The 16,679-nt window shown below is 37.9% G+C and overlaps 1 long non-coding RNA gene across 1 annotated transcript in view; it reads right to left on the bottom strand.

Moving 5' to 3' along the window:
• LOC137853446 (uncharacterized) overlaps positions 1-16,679 on the bottom strand; it is a 358,598-nt gene that overhangs the window by 259,294 nt on the left and 82,625 nt on the right. The window lies entirely within an intron of this gene.

Genomic DNA, 16,679 nt, shown 5'->3' with positions numbered 1-16,679 from the left:
CTAAATTAACATTTTTTTCTGCTTTATTTCTTCTTCAAAAGAGCTGCCCAGGTTAGATGGCAATGGCTCTCACAAAAACTAGTGAACAAAGCACCAGTAATCTCATTACTTCTCATTTGTTATTAAAATGATGCTGAAGTTACTGAAAATGGCATATTATGTCATAGTGTAAGCTGGACAGTTTGCCTATGAAAGTCCTGAGCACATTGGTATCACAATAGTGTTGGCTTTTTGTGTGTGTGTTGTGTTGTGGTTTTTTTTAACCTAATTCAGGTTGAAAATAAAGTTTATGAATATTTTCTTCTGAGTCATAAGCCTGTGAAATGGTTAGAAGGAGGAACAAGTATTTACCTAGCATTCAGAAGCCTACAGTTTGTCAGAAACGGTGCTGGCCTTTATTACAAAACTCTTCTCTGTAGCAAGGAAAAATGTTAGATGTCTATATATTTGTAGTTATCAGATTTCTATCTTAAGAGCCTTATAGGAAATAGACTAGCTTCCATGTAGTTTGTGCTATCACATTGTATTAACATGCATAGGGAAAAATGTAGTCCGAAACCTGACCAAGGGTGCTCTGCTGTCACATTTGCTTCACTTTGTGTGTGTGTGTGTGTGTGTGTATGTTCCTTAAAAAGCTTTCCTGCTTTACTTAAAAGCAAATGGAAAAATAAAACCCAAGATGAGCAGCGGTCTTGAAATCCAGATGTTCAAGGAATTGCTTCAGTAGACCATCAATAGGCAATGTGTTAAAAAAAAAAAAAAGCCAAACTCAGCATAATAGGCAAGGAACCGGAGAGTTCGAAGAGAAAATGGAATAAATGAACATCTAAACTTCCTCAGTGGCAGGGACTGATCCCAGCAACTCAACTAATACTCAAGGCATCAACCATTTACTGTGCCAAAGGACACTGGTCATTAACTCAGGGGTGCATTCAGACTCCTACAGACAGATAACAGGCAGCTTTAACAGATGGACAACAAGCTACAGTCTGTGACTGAAGAGCAATGAAATGTTCATTCACTGCATTAATCACATATATGTGAGAATCACAGAAAGACTGAGGTTAGAACAGATCTCTGGAGATCATCTAGTCCACGCCTGCCCCCAGCTCAAGCACGGTCACATAGAGCACATTGCACAAGATCATGTCTGGGTGGGTTTTGAATATATTCAGAGAAGGAAATTCTACAACCTCTTTGGGCAACCTGTTCCACTGCTCTGTCACCCTTACAATAAAGTTTTTCCTCATATTCAGATGGAACCTCATGTTCATTTCATTTTGTTCCCATTGTTTCTTATTCTTTTGCTGGGCATCTCTGAAGAATCTGGCCCCATCACCTTGACATCCTTCCTTAAAATACTGATAAACATTGATCAGATGCCCTCTCAGCCTTTTCTAATCCAAGTTAAATAGGCCTCTCTCTCACAACTTTCCTTCATAAGTGAAGTCCCCTAATCATCTTCATAGCCCTCTGCTGGACTCGCTCCAATAGCTCCATGTCTCTCTTGTACTGGGGAGACCAGACACAGTGCTCCAGAGATGGCCTCACCAGGGCTGAGTAGAGAGGAGGGATCATCTCCCTCGACCTGCTGGCAACACTATTCCTAATGCACACCAGGATACCACTGGCCTTCTTGGCCACAAAGGCACAATGCTGGTTCATGGGGCTCATGTCCTTTAACTGTGCACATGCATACACCAAATAACTCACTTGCTCTTCAAAGCTGCTCTGTGTCTTATTTCTCCTCTTCTACAAATCATGAATATACACAGGATAGAAAGATAGTGATTGCTGCCAGTACAGAAGTAATGTCAAATCTGGGGTCTAAACACACGTTGAAGCTCTTCTAAACTATTAGAGTATTATAGCTGAGCATTTGGAAATATTTTCAATCGTCTTTGAACAAAATCTTTTCAATGCCACAGGGCTAATCTGGGAATGAAAACCCAGCTCTAAGCCATCTGTAACAGCCCACTTTTACCACATTCTTTATTTAACAGTTCATTGTTCCAAAAGTTTGCAGTAATTGGCTTGTTACATTAGCAATTACCTTCTTGGGTGTAAGTGGGTATTCCTTCCTATGTAATTAAAACTGCTGAGCTGAGGAAATGAATCTAAGCCATTATAAAATAATGTAAGATCAGAACCTCTTCAACTTTCATTTAACCTGGTTTTGTAGACTGAGATTTCCAGTCAGATCTTAATTTCTGACTCTGTTTGGACTTTATCTTTAATCTAAAGTGTCAGTAGTTAAATACATTTCACTTGAAAAAAGATGTATGAACAAAGCCTCTTCCATTGCTTGGGGTACTTCACTGAAGATACAAGAGGAAATCTCCCTGAAATGCAACTGTGGGGAAAGGAGAGGAGGAGATTTCAAAAGACAGTAGGTTGACGTCATGGCACAAAACCATACAGACAATGATTCAGACATATGGAAACAGTTCCTTTGCTGATTTTCTTCTGAGAGTGTCATAAAAACAAGATCTTGATTATGAACTACTGCCTGTGCAAGAAATAATCAAAAGACTAAGCACTAGATATTTTTTTTATGCTTGCATAATGAAATCCAAACTTGCATGGTGCCATAAGATCTGTGATCTCTGTCTCCATTTATCTCACAAATCATGAGCAGTGTATCAAATTTGTAGCAATTAGGTAATTGTGCATGAGGTAGATATGGAATCCATCTAATTAGCCAGTTACTGCATTTTCTGTAAGCCAAATCACTGACCCCAGCAAGAAGATGCTTTGCACTATTTGACGTTGACACATATGAGGGAAGCAGAAGTACAATTTGAAAGTTCATTCTCAAAATTCCTCTGAGGGCCTTCAGCTTGTACACGAAGATCCATCTCTTCTGTCTCTTTTCATGCTCCCTCTTCCATTCTCCAGGATGTTCAAATCATCCTGATATCTGCACAAAGAGCATGAACTATTTGATTTCCCCTAGAATAGCCTGTGTGTTGAAATGCTACTTGACTCCTCAATGGGATCAATACATGATCAATGCACACTGCAACACAACCAAAAACTTGCAACTAATTATTAATTAGTTACAAAGACACCCTCATTCAGGTTAATTGTACTAAATAACCTCTCAAGGAAACAAGAACTAGCAAAGGAGTGTCCTATAGGAAGTTGATATTAAAAGCTGATTTTTAATATTTAAAAACATGGTAACTTCATTGCCCTATTTTTAAAGCCAAATTTACATGCCTCTGTAATAAAACAAGGAAAATCCTAATATGTCTAACCTTGCTTTTGAAGGGCTGGCTATGACCCAGTACTTACAGAACTGATACAAGCTGCCAGCCCCACTGATGTCAGTGGATCTCTGCCAGTTGATATCAGCAAGGATTAACCCCATTATCATTCTTCTTGCTCTAACCTTGCATCCTTTTTTTTTTTCATTTTTTTTCCTCCATTTACCTGCATAGTGGCCTGACAGAGGCAATCATTGAGCAAATATCTTTGAGACTAAATCCCTTCCCATACTCCCTAACTTTTACTCCTACCTCATTTAATATTCTCTATTTTGCCAGTACCCAGCCTTAATGTTACAAATGTGGTTGCATTTTCATCTTCCATCCACCTAAAAGAAAATCAGATCACTCTCTCTACTGTGTAAGAAATGCCTATTTCTTGATAGCTATTGTTCCCAGGCGTTTTAGCACAATCAAATGTCCCTGGTTGTTGATTCAGATCATACCTGCACAAAACAACCCTCTCCAGCAATCTAAGAAGCAGCTTTAGTTGGCAAACTAACAGTTCTGAATTATTTATCACGTTCATATACTGGGATTCAGATTACAGACAATGGGGATTATTACACAGAGTGGAGTAGCAATGCTACATATATTGTAGTAATTCTTAACTGCTCTTTGAGAGAAAAAAAAAAAAAAGTTAGCATTTGAATCTACTTGTTAAAACGGACCCCCAAAAAAACATACAATTATTTTATCCACATCTGATGACAACTGACAATTTGCCATGCCATCTATTCAAAATGTCTTAAAGGTAGGCCTCAACTGAACAAAGCATTTCAATAATCCCTGGAAGTGTTCAATGCCAGGTTGGATGGGGCTTTGAGCAACTTGATCTAGTGGAAGCTGTTCCTGCCAATGGCTGGGGGATTGGACTAGATGATCTTTCAAGGCCCCTTTCAATTCCTAACATTCTGTGATTCTATGAATCCTATTTATCTTTAGAGGTCTTTTCACACACAAAGATATTCAGGGGCATTTTGAAGACCAATTTCCTCTTTAGAATACAGACTACCTAAACCCAAAACCCACCATGGAAATACAGTTACTAAAACATTTGCTGGGATAAGCCCATTATTTTACATGTGATTTTTTTTCCTTGCTTCTCCCCCTAAATACCAACTCTTTTGATTTATTACACCTCAGAGTAAAAAAATAAAAATAAAAAAAATAGAAAAAAATCATCTTTTTTTGATGAAGACAGTCACTTCGGAAATTTCAAAAATTTGGTAGGCCAACAAATCCATTTTCTTGCAGGCATTACTCTTTGTAGTTAATCACAGACTCAAATTCCTTAATATGTTTTGAAAATCAGATCTGTATGTGGTCAGTAATATTGTAATGATTTTTAATATATCCTCAAAGAGATAACAGTATCTTCTCAAAATTGATCTATCATGGAAGCAGTATTTTCTAAAGAGGCTAGCATATAGCAGTGACACTTCAGCATCCTGTGTCTGGGTACCCAGCTCCAGTACATGTTGCATAAAGAAGCATCTTCTCTTGCTTTGAATATGTGACCATTTAATACCACTTGGTTCCTATACTGGGAGAAGAACAACCAACCGCAACCCTTCTTGTCCCTGGCTATCCTGATCTTTATATACTGCTGTGACTTCTGCTTCAGTTCTCTCTTGTACAAGCAACAGTCCTAACCTACTTAACCATTCCTTGTTCAGAAATGTTTCCACAGCTTGGATCATCTTCACTGCCCCTCCCAAAAATTCTCAAAATCAGTTCACCAATATACTGTATTGTATACTGCCTTTGTCTATTGAGCTGCCTTTCACTATCACTTGTCTGTTGATTCCTCCCTTCCTTCTCAGGTTATTTTTCTTCAGTACTCAAAATGAACCAATGGAAGACAAACGTATTACTGAGTATTCTATAACAATTTGACAGAGCAATTTTCAGCTTTGTATAGCTCCTAGATAATGCTACATACTATCAGCTTCCTGAAAAACCAATCTATTTCCAAGTATAATTACAAAAAAAAAGGGGGGGGGGGGCAATAAAGGCCAAAGCCAATCAACCTAAATAGTTCAATCTCATAAACTCTTGAGAAAAATAAGTGGGTTGTGCACATTGTGACATCCTAGCTCTCTGATTGTGTGCATGAGCATTCCCGGAATCAAACAATTCATGTCATCTCAAGTTGTGCCAGAGGACATTCAAATTGGATATCAGGAAGACAGTCTTCATAGAGCTGGTGGTCAAGCACTGGAATGGGCTGCCTGGGGAAGTGTTGGAGTTCCCATGCCTGGAGGTATTTATGAGATGTGTGGACGTGACACAAAGGGACATGGTTTAGTGATGGCACTCAGTAGGTCAGGTTGATGGTTGGACTTGACGATTTTGAAGGTCTTTTCCAACATACATGATTCGATGATTTATTTTTTTTTTTTTACAGAGTGTGTTAAGAAAATAAAAATCTACATTTTATGAATTTGGAAAGTTGCTTTGGGACATGAAGCCTTCACATAGCCAACCATTTTCTCTTTGGCTATCCAAAGTAAATTTCTGCTGTGCTTGCTTCACAAAAAGGCAGAAAGCAAAGACTACTAAAAGAAATCGACCTTCTTTAAAATGCTTTGTTTTCAAATTCACTTTATAGTTGATCAGATATTACTTCAATCTTCTGTAAACACACTGGCAGAAATAAGTTTTTATTCACATTACCATTAGACCCATAAAAAATGATCCAGATTCTTGAAGTGCAGAAGAATAGTTTTACTAAGGCTTAAAGCAAATTTAAATACCATCTTAATTAATTTTTACATTGTCAACTTACTGTTTCAGTACAATGTCTTACTTATTAGACATATATATATTTTAATGTTACTTTATATGCTTGGTTTTTAACATAAAAACCATCAAGTCTTTAGTTATGTATACTCTGACTACTCGATTTCAGATTCTGGTCAATTAGATAGAGTTGTGTTTTCTCTGATAAAATACATATACATATATTAACATTCTTTCAGACCTACCTATTGCTCTATTTTTAAAACCAGCTCTATTTCTGTATTTACTTCCAGACCATTACTGAATTCCAATGAGAAATCCCTAGGGCATTTCACATTTACTCAAAGTCAGCTCTCCTGAAGGCAAAATTCATTCTTGTGCTGTTCCTCAAAAATGTGCTTGCATGACAATGTCGAATATAATGACATCTGAAGCTGAAAACCCTAGACAGCGACAGTTCTGGCACTGTCTGTCACAGTAAGCTCATTTACTTAGGTTAGGGCCAAAACAGATTGTGTCACTCTCTAGCACATTGCATATAAAAGACATCTCTGTGTTTCAAAAAAATAAAAATAAAGAAAAAGAAGATCCTTTCCAAAGTTTTACACCACTCTCAAAGTCAATAGCTGTGCAGTTAAAATCTCTAAGCAGTTCAAAGCCTTTCTTGCAAGCCTTACCAATAACCCAAATTCCTGATCTATCTTCTGTACCTGTTCTAGAACAGCAGGAAAGCACTGCCGAGTAACCTGGCTATTGTCTCCACTATGCCTTTGCTGCAGAAGGCAAAACATTTTAAATTTTTATTCACTTGTTATTTCCTTTCTCTAAACACTTTATTCCCCCAGTATTGATTCTAATGTGGCAAGGGTTTGCTAGAAGGGGGGCTGCAGGGTATCTCTGTGAACAGAGCCCATTAGCTGCCCCATGTCAGATCAGAGCCAGCTCCAGCAGGATCCAAAAGGGACCCGCTGCTGGCCAGAGCCGAGCCACTGAATGATGCTGCACAACAGCAGCTGAGAAACAGCCCTGCACACCCCAAGGACAGTGCAGAAGGAGGGCAGGAGGTGCTCCAGGCACACAGCAGCAGTTCCTCTATGGCTCATGGAGAAGCCCACAGGCCTGCCCAAAGGCCCGTGTAGAGGTGGAGCAGGCTGTCCCCCTGCAGCCCATTGGTCCCACATGGAGCAGATCTCCACGCTGCAGCCCATGGAGGAGCCCCTGGTGGAGCAGGTGGATGTGGCCTGGAGGAGGCTGCGGCCCATGGAGAACCCCCACAGGAGCAGGCACTGGGCAGGAGCTGAAGCCCGTGGAGAGGAGTCCACGCAGGAGCAGGGGGTCTGGAGGGAGCTGCCGCCAGTGGGGGACCCATGCTGGAGCAACTTGCTCCTGGGGGATGGACCCCGTGGTATGGAGCCATGTGGGAGCAGTTCTGGAAGAGCTGCTGGCTGTGGGGAAACCCACACAGGATCTGCTCCTCGAGAGCAGGGGCAGAGACAAAGCGTTAGGGTCTGACTACAGCCCCCATTCCAAGTTCCCCTGCGCCGCTCAGGGGGAGGAGGTAGAAGAGAGTGGATGGAGGGAAGGTGTTTTTTGTTTGCTTTGAGTTTCTCACTGCTCTAGTCCATTACAAATAGGCAATAAATAATATTAATTTCCCTATGTCGAGTCTGTTTTGCCTGTAACAGTTATTGTTAGTTATCTGTCATCATCTGAATCCTCGAGCCCTTTTTCCATCATGTTTTCTCCTTTTCTTTTGAGGAGGGGAAGTGAGAGAATAGCTATGACAGAATTCAATTGCCCAGCAGGGTAAAAACAACCACACCCCCTTGAGCTGGAATATTTGTTTAACAAATCCTATAGCTTGCTGGGTTTAGATCTGCCTGGTTTGAGTTTCTTTTTTCTGTTTTTTCTTTTTTTTTTTTCTTTTTTTTCTTTTTTTTCTTTTTTTTCCCCCAAAGGCATTGGAATTATTTCAAAATTGGATACCTTGGAGAAGTATTTTTTCATTATCATTATTTCTATGCTATCTTATATGCAAGTGCATAAAACATTCTTTCTTAGTCTCCTTCCTGTGTACTGTTTATTAGAATTTCTCCCCTTTTTTGTTCTTTCACCACTTCAGGAATGTGCCTGAAGTCCTAAATCACTTTTATCTATACTGCTGTTGGATGACCAGAATCATGAAAATCAGAACTCACTTGTATGACAGAAGATAAACTGCATTTATTGGGTCATGAAACACTCACACTTAGCACTTTATACTCCATTTAAAAGGCTTCTGCTGTGCACTTGTATTCAAATGACCATAAGCAGAGATAGCAACATAGCTGGCTTACAATTTCACATCCAAACTTCCATGAAATTCTGAGGAGTTTTTCTCTTAACATTTAATTCAGGACTACTCTATTTTCTATTCATGACCATATATTTCTATCAGATATTAATATTTTAATAATAATAATAAAAAAAGCATAAGGAACTTATTTGTTTTTTGAATATGTTTACAATAGACACAGGAGGTAAGTTCCAAGTAGTAGACACCTTTTTTTCTTTTTTTCTTGCTCAGGTTTACTTTCACACATGAAAGAAAAATACATTACTAAATAGGAAAAAGGGGAGCCTTTTCATAATTTTTTTTTTTTTTTTTAAGTCCACAAAACAGTATCAAATTCTGTCATGTAAAGTGACACTAAAATGTAAATGTCTTTCACGGATCATTATCAACAAGCAGTCATTCTTAGCTTATTAAAAAAAAAAAAAAAAGAAATTATTTGGGCACCAAATATGTTGCTTTAAATTTTCAGCAACTGTAGCATCTATTTCACTATGAAAATCGTATTTGATTAACTTAGCCTCTGCCTTACATACACACAACAACATGTAAAGATCTCTCAATTTTCAGAACATTCATGACAATCTTCAATTATAATCCAAATGTATTATCTGAAGACTAAACCCCTAACATATACTAAGCAAATTTCATTGATTAACTGTGAGAGAAGTGGAGAAACCAAGCTTAAATATTTTTGTTTCATGTTTGCCTATGTGCAGAAACACTGGAGAGGAGAGGAGGGGAGAGGAAAGGGAGAGGCCACACCAACACTAACTATAGCAGGAGGATCACCTCTTTTGACTATGTCAATGCTGTGTTTAATGCACACTAAAGGCAAAGTCTTTTCAGGAAACTTACTGGCTGGAGATGTTGAAATATATTCCTAGTGAGCACTTATGCTGGTGAAGAATAGCTGACAAAAAACAAATATGAAACAGAAGCATATTTCTCATACTTGGAGAACTGCAGACATACCCATATAATCATAATGAACTAAGAGTATTGGCAACATTCACCATTTTTTAAGATACAGTGGTTAAATAAATAAGCTCCATTTATGTTCTATTTTCTATTTATTATTTAAACAATTTAAAAACAGATTTTTTAAAACACTGTAAAAATATTCAGTGAAATCATTCATGCAATATATTTTTTGGTTCCACTTTTCCCCAGAGGCATACAAGCAGTAAATTCATTTGTTCTGATTTTTTCTTTCAGGTAAAGAAAATTTATTTTAGGAATAATAGTGATATCATCCACAGCACTGCTGTGGAACATTTCCATTATATAAACATTGAAGCTTTCCTGCTCTAGGAAAAAAAAATAATAATCTGTGAACTGGATGATAGTCTGAAAGCAACAGAGATCATGTTTGATGTAGGGAAAAAAAAATATATATATATTTTAAACCAAGTCTGTTGAAAAATGTCTGTACAGTTCAAACCGAAGTCCATAGAAGTGTGCTGATATTCACCAGCTGAGGCTCCAGTTTTCTGTTTGTGAACTGGTAAGGACATGTTTGAAATAAGATTGATAATGGAATGCTAGTACCTGTAACTTCCATTCTCTTTCACATTTATTCTAAAAAACATGTTTTAATTCAAGTGTTTGGTCTGAAGGAATCAAAAGGCAGATATCAATATAAACCTTTCTAGTTTTCAGTCCAACAATATGGCCTTTTAGTATGAAAACATATCTCTGCTTTCAAAGCACAGCTCCTTTATAGACATTTTCATTACGCTAACTTCCTATGCACTCTCTAGAGGAGAGAGATCAGATGGCACTTGTATAAATATGCAAACTTTAAGTTCTTATTTCTCATTTATCAAGAACTACCAACACAACTGCAAACTAAGTGAACTGTATCCAAACAAACAAGTTCCAGTATTGTGACATCCAAATGGCATAGCTTGCTACTGCATTATTGCAAGTTGCACAAGTTTGTCTAATGGCCATTGTTTGAGCTGGCAAACTGTGAGGAAGAAATGAGGGAAGTTTTCAGAGCTTTTAGCCTTTTTTTTTTTTTTTTCTCTTTTTAAATTCTTTCCTTCCCTAAGTCATTTGAAGACGTTTTCCATACACAAAAACTCACCCCATGCTTGATACGTGGCTAAGCACTGCCCAGGATCTACCTTCCATGTGGATAAACAAAAGATCGATATTTGCAGTGGGAAGGCTTATTTCCTTTGTGCTTCCCATCAGTCCTGACTTCGGGGTTGGCATCTATGTTGTGGCACAGTGTATGGCATGGGAGCAATGCAAACTGGTTCCTCCCTGATTCACTCACTTCTAGTGCCAATGTCAAATCTGCTTTGTACTGATCTAAGCGGCTGCATCCAGGGAAAGTAGGACAGCCACTCCCCAGAGAGGGGGGAACAGTCCAAGAGGAGGGACTGGTCCAGACTTTATGCTCTGTGCTCCTGCTGTGCATCTCTGTTTGAGTACCCACAACTATTTCTTTTCCTCTTGGAGGCTTACATCTCTATAGAAATGATGACCTATTAGATAAATATCTACACTACACTCTAATAATTTAAGTGTAATTTTTCCCTCTTGGACTTTTCCCTTGAAGGCTTTTATTCCAGCAAATATGGCAATTCTAGCAAGGAAATGTATGCAGCCTGACTGACCTCTCAAAGTGGAAGCTTTTCTCAGCTCATAATCCCACGTGAAGTTGGGGAGCACTTACCACTGTCATTCTTTTGAATCTCTTTAACTGTAAAAACTACTAAGAAAGCAGTTATGCTAAGTAGTACCACTGAAGCAGTCATTATAGTATGCAAGGAGCCACAACAAGGAAAATAAATACTGTAGCAGAGCTAGTATCTCTTCTATATCTTTTCTATGGTAATTTTAATTAAGATGCTCAAAATAAGCTTTGTCTGGTAACTGGTATAGAACAGTCTGCCCCTAAAAGCCAGGCTAGAAATGCCAAGCATTTTAGATGAGTCTCAAGTCATTGGACTGAGGACATGAGGAGTGATAGTTACAAAGTGCCCAAATTTAATCTCAAGATAAAAACCTTTTCTTCTGCAGGTTTGTATTTTCAGATCATTTTCTGGCATCCCTTAAAAGTGACAGTTTGCCACAACAAAAAGCCTTCATGTGAGATATTGTTCCTTAAGCTAGAAGGCCAGGCCAGCAAAGGCATTGCCCCCTTTCAGATAGCCAAACCAAACTGTTTTCAGACATTTGGAGCCACCGCTGCTACAGATGGAGAAGCTAATCCACTGTGAGCACACCTCTGCAACAAAGAAAATAAAGAAACCAGCCACAGCCAAAAATACTTCACTGACCTATCTGTAGTAGATTACCTTCCCCACAGTGGCCCCTCACACATGCTTAAATTCAGACACAGATAAAAAGGTAACCCCTGTGGTAGCTGAAACACTACTGAAATAAGAACACCTCCAAAATGAAGTTTAGAACTTTCTGTGATTCACCATCTATTACAGTGGGGCTAATTAAAATAAATAAATAAATAAATAAATAAATAATAAAACAAAATAAAAAAATAAAAAATAAAAATAAAAATAAAAATAAAATAAAATAATAAAATAAAATAAAATAAAATAAAATAAAATAAAATAAAATAAAATAAAATAAAATAAAATAAAATAAAATAAAATAAAATAAAAGCAGGTTTGATTTCAAGTTCAAAGTCTTTCAAAATACATTTCAGAGCCTTCCAACAACCTGAAAAAAAAAAATCCAAAAATTTAAAAAGAGGCAAAAAAAAATAAAGCATTTCAGAAAGGCTGGGACTTTTTAATGCAAGTTTGACTCAAAGTCTGCATCAGCATCCCCACAAGAACAAAATTACCCATGTGATCCAAAAAAATAGTGGAAGGAAAAATGTATATTCTAGGTAGCACAGAATTTAATTTCTATTATACACTGTAGACCATAAGGATATAGTTGTTGAAATGAAAATGAAAGTGAGAACTTCTCAGGAAGGAGTATTCTAAATGATGCAGACTAAAAAGCACTGTTTGTTTCCATTTAATAACAAACCTGTGATCCAACTCAAAGGAAGGGAGTAGCAGAACAAATGTTCTATAGTATTAAATGCAGAAGTGGGTAAAAGCACGTGATATATGTTTTGAAATAGTATCACATCTGATATCTAATATTATTGGCTCATTATATGCATGCTTTGCTTTCAAACAATAAGTCTCATTTCACATTCAGCCTTATGAGGACATCCGGAAAATGTAGCACATTTTCTGCTGCTCCGAGCAGTCTCTCAGGGAGCCTTAATGGCAGTGTCTGTGTAGTCTCTGGCACAGACTGCATCTGGGAAACTCTAATGGCACTGAATCACTGTTTTGCTTGCTGGTGGTGCTGCTGTAAATGAGAAAAACAAGTTTAATAGGATTAAATTACATATATTAGGCCCAAAAAGTTGGTGACTTATTTGCTGCAAACTATGTTTCCTGACAAAATTATATTGCAAAATACCCTAGTTATGAAAGCCTGCAGCCCAGAGCTGCCACACAATTATAGTTAAGTCTACAGGATGATTTTTGACACAGTCCTACAAAATATTTCTGCTTCCTCTATGAACTCTTTCTTACAGACCTTTCTGATTGCTCTCAAAGGGAACATCAGGGTTTTGAAACTCTGACTGGTTCACAGCCATGCCAACGTGTGGAGGTCTTAAGTAATATGGTCTTTCAGCCATCTAAACCATAGGGAAAGCTATTTTCCCTGTTCAAATGCCCTTAGAGATGAAAAGTATAAATCAGGATTACAATCAATCTAAACCAAACTTAAAACTGCCTCTCCCACATTCCTCAGCATTTCCACACTGCGAATCATATTCTGGCTTGGGGTTACAAGCATGTTCCCATTAAATTTTGGTCCCACTTAGGTGCTAGTCCAAAAAAGTTTATATTTTGGAGAAGCTTTGAACAAGCACTGGAGGCTCTAGTTGTAGATCCTTTATGTTATCAGTCACAAGTACTTAGAATTTTACCCTCCAGCCCAGGTTCAGACCCAGTTCAGACCCTTATCTGAGCAGAGTCCATCTCTTCACATCTCTAGTTGTGCAATACAATGTAACTACATTGAATACATTTAAAATTAAACTGGAAAATGATGGCATTCCCACAATTTTCCTTCCAGGATGATTCCCCTATTAAAGTTTTAGTTGCATTGGGTAAACATATGGTGCTCGCCAGATACTCACTAACTGCTCCCAGCACATTAGCCTCATCAGAGTATGAGCTGTCTTTTAACACCAAATTGTTCTCCAGTCTGAATAGATTGATAATTCTTTTTAATTTGTATGGAATTTTTCTTCAGTTCATACAGCACCATCTTTACTAAAACCTCAACACATTAAAAAAAAAAAAAAAGTCATTTTCCCCCCTCCCCATGACACTGAGACACAGATATAGCAGGTGATATCAGTTTCAGTTCATATCCTCAGCTGAATCCTCTCTATTGTATATGCAAAGCAACTAAACCCATGTGTGTTTTCAGACATAGCAGTCCCAGGCTTACTCCAGCATAAGAAACATGGTCTGGACATTCCTGCTCACAAATGATCCTTCTGCAATGGGAATGACATACTTTAGTCCAGTGTGCAGTACATTGGTGACCCCACATGGATACGTCCTTTGGGAGAATAAAGCTTTGCAGAACAATTCTACTCATGGGCTTCACTGGAAATCCTGCTTATAGGAAGATTAATATTCATCATATCAAATGTCAAGTTTTTGCTTTCACTTCCAAAGCAACATTTCCAATCAGACAACTCTATGCTTTCCTCAAAACCAGGTGGCATCGCTGGAATAAAGTTTTAAAATCTGTTTCTGACTTGTGATTTACTTGTTAAACTTATTACAATCTTTCCTCTTGTATAATCAAGAATGGGAAAACGTCATTAAATAGAAGCTCATTTTCCTCTAATGACAGAAAGGGAACCAAGAATGAGTATCATAAGCTCCAAATGAATATGTATCTTCATTACTGACAGAAATATTCATGCACTTGGGGGACATTGTTCCACTTGAACAGAAAGACTTAACCTAAAATAACACACGTGCACAGCTGACTTATATCGACATCCTAGTGGACATATTTTCATATTCTCAGGATTTTCCATCTCAGCAGTGCAGAGGAGTAGGGCTGCCTGCATCATCCCGTGTATTCATTTAACAATGCACAAATACCAAGAAGCAGATAGGATTGATACCATTTGGGCATGGGTAAACAAGTGCAGTAAGATCAGCTTGAAGCTCTACATCTTGCTACAGTGGATCCTGTCCACCTGACTGTTGCCTTCCTCCATGGATAGCTTTTTATTTTTTACTGTAGGAAACTACTTTTGAAGAAAGACCGAGAAAAAAAAAAATTGGTAATTTATGGATCAATACCTACTGTCTCCCCAGGAAATTTATGTCATGATAAAATATAGCTGGTGCCCATTGTCAAAAAAAAAAAAAAAAAAGAGAGAGAGAGAGAGAGAGAAACAGATGTTATTCTCCCCAGTGTAAGCAAATGTAGATTTTTCCAGACTGTTGCCCAAAGAAATTTTTTAACAATCTCTATATCAATCATAAACATTGACATATCCTGTCACTGCCACTGGAGATGACAATTAAGAGCTAACCACAAGGAAGCATCCCACTCTCTATTTACTACATAATTTAAAACATTACAACTACGATCATCGTTATCTAATTTTTAAACAAGAAGACTCACTCAAGCTGACTGGTTTTGTTTAGAAAATTAGCCTGAGGTTTATCTTTGTCACCACAGTCCTCACAAGATAGCTACAGTAGTTATCGCCTGCCAGAAAATATTATGTGAGAAAATGGGGCAACAACTCTTTAAGCTGACATTTGCACTATTTCCACTGCAGAAGGACCCTCACCAGAACAGCCGCCCTGGAGATGAAATAAAATGGGAGAGAAGTGGTTCAGTTTAGGATGAAGGGATATTATATTCTAAATGTTCACCATATATTTGGGATATTTCACCTAACTGTGAGTCACAGCACTGCAAGGAACACAGAAAGATAGTAGTTTTGTACTCACTATTCAAAAACTGGCAGCACAAGATACACACAGAAAAGAGTTATGTGCAATCTATAAAACCAGCCCTTTCTGTACTTAGAAACAGATATGAAAATACAAAGGGAAGGTCTGAAATTCAAAATTTCAGTATCTGCAAAAGTACAAAGTGCATAATGACTAACCTGTACAAGCTTTCCACACCAGGGTGATACAGTATTCCCATGTTTCATTTATGCCTATATTAAAAAACAACCTCAGAAGAAGGATCCAGTCAGAAAGGCCTTTTTATTCTTGCTTTGAGAAAAGGGCCAGTGTAAGAAAAACAAAGAAGCTATTTCTGTCTCTAGGTCAATTATAAATGCCTGAAAGGCTATTGCCCTAATTCTACCCATATTTCAGAAGCCTGTGTGCACCTATGCCACAGTACAGCTTGAAGAGTTGTCAAGTCAAGTCAAGTACAGCATAGAGATCTGCTTCAAACCTTACTGTTAGCCCCAAGAAGAGCTCACCCACTAAGGTACACAGTCCTTCCTTAGCTGCTCCGCCAGCCTCCACCCAAGCTGGCGCTCTCTGCAACCTAACACAGCAACAAGTAGAGCAGGATCTGTTCCTCACTCCCCAACAGATCCATTGCACTCATCTGCCTGTTGAAAAGAGTAGAGAGCAGGCATGTAGACCAACGATATCCTGATATTGGATGTTGTTATATTAAAATGTTCCCCTTTTATACCAATATTGGTCTTTTGCAAATAAATGACCATCATATCACAGCACTTGAAAGGCATTAACTCATATTTCCAAAATGTTATTATTTGAAAGTCACTGGAATTTTATTGAAGGGCCTTCCAGTCTGCCCATAGGCGCCAAAAGAGCTGCAGAAAGTTTGACCTATGTGAAATTACCTCAATAAAACACTTTCCTCAAGAATTCAACAACTATCTTAAGTGTTTATCTCATACAATCATCAATTACTGTCGTTGTTATTTCATGAACTGGAGAAGAAAATAAATCCACAGGTAAAGTATAATCCCTCTAGATCAAGTTCTTCCCTATATGTTAAGAAGGAAGAGAGCAGAAGAGTGAATAATTCCAGCTATTGCTGTCATATTCAATAGGAGATACTCATCTTTTACAGTATATATTAAGAAATGCTGCACTGCTGTATTAGCATTGGAAAAGAAATGTTACCTTTCCATGTAGGTTGTTTTTAACCCTAAGGATTTGCTCTTCTGCTTTAGTAAAGCTAATATGTCTGTACAGAGTAGTAGGACTCAACAAGCTGAATTGGAATGGAAATATTTACAAATA

Source organism: Anas acuta, chromosome 3, assembly GCF_963932015.1.
Source record: "Anas acuta chromosome 3, bAnaAcu1.1, whole genome shotgun sequence".
Lineage (NCBI taxonomy): Eukaryota > Metazoa > Chordata > Aves > Anseriformes > Anatidae > Anas > Anas acuta.
Note: the sequence above shows the minus strand (reverse complement) of the source record. Positions and strands in the feature narration are given on the sequence as shown.